Raw genomic sequence first — 4,454 nt, 5'->3', positions numbered from 1 at the left:
CTAGGCTCGTCAAGTCAACCTAAGTGTATTGCGTGTGTTCCGAGGCCATGTCTGTACATGCTAGGCTCGTCAACACCCGTTGTATGCGAACGTTAGAATCTATCACACCATATCATCACGTGGTGCTTCGAAACAACGAACCTTCGCAACGGTGCACAGTTAGGGGGAACACTTTCTTGAAATTATTATAAGGGATCATCTTACTTACTACCGTCGTTCTAAGCAAATAAGATGCAAAACATGATAAACATCACATGCAATCAAAATGTGACATGATATGGCCAATATCATTTTGCTCCTTTGATCTCCATCTTCGGGGCACCATGATCATCTTCGTCACCAGCATGACACCATGATCTCCATCATCATGATCTCCATCATTGTGTCTTCATGAAGTTGTCACGCCAACGATTACTTCTACTTCTATGGCTAACGTGTTTAGCAATAAAGTAAAGTAATTTACATGGCGTTATTCAATGACACGCAGGTCATACAAAAAATAAAGACAACTCCTATGGCTCCTGCCGGTTGTCATACTCATCGACATGCAAGTCGTGATTCCTATTACAAGAATATGATCAATCTCATACATCACATATATCATTCATCACATCTTCTGGCCATATCACATCACATAGCACATGCTGCAAAAACAAGTTAGACGTCCTCTAATTGTTGTTGCAAGTTTTTACGTGGCTTGTATAGGTTTCTAGCAAGAACGTTTCTTACCTACGTAAAACCACAACGTGATATGCCAATTTCTATTTACCCTTCATAAGGACCCTTTTCATCGAATCCGTTCCGACTAAAGTGGGAGAGACAGACACCCGCTAGCCACCTTATGCAACTAGTGCATGTCAGTCGGTGGAACCTGTCTCACGTAAGCGTACGTGTAAGGTCGGTCTGGGCCGCTTCATCCCACAATACCGCCGAAACAAGATAAGACTAGTAGCGGCAAGAAGAATTGGCAACATCTACGCCCACAACTGCTTTGTGTTCTACTCGTGCATAGTAACTACGCATAGGCCTGGCTCATGATGCCACTGTTGGGGATCGTAGCAGAATTTTAAAATTTCCTACGCATCACCAAGATCCATCTATGGAGTATACTAGCAACGAGGGGAAAGGAGTGCATCTACATACCCTTGTAGATCGCGAGCGGAAGCGTTCCAATGAACGGGGTTGATGGAGTCGTACTCGCCGTGATCCAAATCACCGATGACCAAGTGCCGAATGGGCGGCACCTCCGCGTTCAACACACGTACGGAGCAGCGACGTCTCCTCCTTCTTGATCCAGCAAGGGGGAAGGAGAGGTTGATGGAGATCCAGCAGCACGACGGCGTGGTGGTGGATGTAGCGGGATCTCGGCAGGGCTTCGCCAAGCTTCTGCGAGAGGGAGAGGTGTTGCAGGGGGAGACGGAGGCGCCAGGGGCTGTTGTGTTGCTGCCCTCCCTCCCCCCCACTATTTATAGGACCCCTGGGGGGGCGCCGGCCCTGGGAGATCAGATCTCCAAGGGGGGCGGCGGCCAAGGGGGAAGGGGCTGTGGCTTCCCCCCCAAGCCAAGTGGGGCGCCCCCCACCCCTAGGGTTTCCAACCCTAGGCGCAGGGGGAGGCCCAAGGGGGGGCGCCCCAGCCCACTAAGGGCTGGTTCCCTTCGCACTTCAGCCCATGGGGCCCTCCGGGATAGGTGGCCCCACCCGGTGGACCCCCGGGACCCTTCCGGTGGTCCCGGTACAATACCGATAACCCCCGAAACTTTCGCGGTGGCCGAAACTGGAGTTCCCATATATAATTCTTCACCTCCGGACCATTCCGGAACTCCTCGTGACGTCCCGGATCTCATCCGGGACTCCGAACAACTTTTGGGTTTCCGCATACTAATATCTCTACAACCCTAGCGTCACCGAACCTTAAGTGTGTAGACCCTACGGGTTCGGGAGACATGCAGACATGACCGAGACGCCTCTCCGGTCAATAACCAACAGCGGGATCTGGATACCCATGTTGGCTCCCACATGTTCCACGAGGATCTCATCGGATGAACCACGATGTCGAGGATTCAATCAATCCCGTATACAATTCCCTTTGTCAATCGGTATGTTACTCGCCCGAGATTCGATCGTCGGTATCCCAATACCTTGTTCAATCTCCTTACCGGCAAGTCTCTTTACTCGTACCGTAATGCATGATCCCGTGGCTAACTCCTTAGTCACATTGAGCTCATTATGATGATGCATTACCGAGTGGGCCCAGAGACACCTCTCCGTCATACGGAGTGACAAATCCCAGCCTCGATCCGTGCCAACCTAACAAACACTTTCGGAGATACCCGTAGTGTACCTTTATAGTCACCCAGTTACGTTGTGACGTTTGGCACACCCAAAGCACTCCTATGGTATCCGGGAGTTGCACGATCTCATGGTCTAAGGAAAAGATACTTGACATTGGAAAAGCTCTAGCAAACGAACTACACGATCTTTGAGCTATGCTTAGGATTGGGTCTTGTCCATCACATCATTCTCCTAATGATGTGATCCCGTTATCAATGACATCCAATGTCCATAGTCAGGAAACCATGACTATCTGTTGATCAACGAGCTAGTCAACTAGAGGCTTACTAGGGACACGTTGTGGTCTATATATTCACACATGTATTACGATTTTCGGATAACACAATTATAGCATGAGCAATAGACAATTATCATGAACAAAGAAATATAATAATAACCATTTATTATTGCCTCTAGGGCATATTTCCAACACCTAGTAGGAGTAAAACTTCCTTACGGTTACGCGGGGAAGATAAGCAGATACCTAGACTCAGCGAAGCAGAAGTTCAGCGGGATGAAGTCTCACGACTGTCACGTGCTGATGACGCAGATACTTCCAGGGTCAATCCGTGGGATCATGGACGCGCACGTCCGTGAAACGCTATTTGGCCTATGCAACTTTTTTGATGTCATCTCTCGGAAGTCGGTTCGCGTGAGGCAACTCAGAAGGGTACAGGAAGAGATCGTGGTGATACTATGCGAGCTTGAGATGTACTTCCCGCCCGCATTCTTCGACGTTATGGTGCATCTGCTGGTCCATATCGTGGAGGATATCATCCAACTCGGGCCGACGTTCCTGCACAGCATGATGCCGTTCGAAAGGATGAATGGTGTCATCAAAGGATACGTTCACAACATGTCACGTCCAGAGGGAAGCATAGCCAGGGGCTTTCTGACCGAAGAGTGCATCATCTACTGCACGAATTATCTAGGCATCGAGAACCCCGTTGGTCTGCCCGTCAACAGGCACCTCGGCAGGCTCGCTGGATGGGGTCACCATGAGGGTCGCCGCGAAATGCATGTCGACTTCGAGGGTCGACTCGCCGACTTTGAAAGAGCAAACCTAGTCGCACTACAACACATAGACGTGGTCGATCCTTGGGTGGTAGAGCACAAAACCTTTATTGAGAAGACGTACAATGACCGAGGCCAATAGAGGACGGACGGAGATATAATCAAAGAGCACAACTCATGTTTCACGCGTTGGTTCAAGCAGAAGCTTCTGTCGTACCCTTTACACGAGGATTCTTCCGCGGAAGAACAACTCATATTCGCCTTGTCACAGGGCGCCGAGCACAACCTGATGACGTATGAGGCGTACGATATCAACGGCTACACATTCTACACCGAGGACAAGGACATGAAGAGCGATGGTTATCAGAACTCCGGGGTAACGATGGAATCCTACACCGGTAACGACAAGGACAGATACTACGGAAGGATCGAGGAGATCTGGGAGCTGAGCTACGCTGGAGAGAAGGTCCCGATGTTCGGTGTCAGATGGGCCAAGAGCGTCATAAAAGAAGACCGGTATTTCACCACCATGGTTATACCCGAAGCCAAATCCAAGACCGCAGGCGCGAACGTCACCGCGAAAAATGAGCCATGAGTACTGGCTTCCCAAGTGGACCAATGCTTCTTCATTACCGACCCGCCAAAGCCCAGTCGTGTTGTCGTGAGGAGAGGCAAAAGGAAGATCATCGGAATGGATGGAGTCTCCAATGAGCAAGACTTCGACAAGTACGGCGACCCGAAGATGGAATATGACGACGACGATGAAGTATCAGCATACACCACAAGAAGAAGCAGGACCACCCTACCTAAAGGACGTCAGTTCAAGAGAAGAACTCCATTTACGAAAAATAAGGGCAAGAAGATTGTGAACAGATAGCTAGCTAAGATCGATTATATTTAAATTGTAGTCTTCATTTCTCGATTGTATTTCATGGGCACTTTTTGAACTCATGAATGTTTTTAAATTTCATGGACACTCGATCTCGATCCCCCTCCATCTCGATCGCTATCCCACCTCGCCAGATCCGGTCCCCCTCGCCGCCGAGCACCCCCCGCACCATCTCCCCCGCTCCACCGGCCGCCGCCGCCGACCCCCCGCATCCTCCCCC

The sequence above is a fragment of the Triticum aestivum genome, chromosome 2D (genome assembly GCF_018294505.1).
Source record: "Triticum aestivum cultivar Chinese Spring chromosome 2D, IWGSC CS RefSeq v2.1, whole genome shotgun sequence".
Taxonomy (NCBI): Eukaryota; Viridiplantae; Streptophyta; class Magnoliopsida; order Poales; family Poaceae; genus Triticum; species Triticum aestivum.
The sequence above is the reverse complement of the archived record's forward strand: the minus strand, read 5'-3'. Positions refer to the sequence as shown.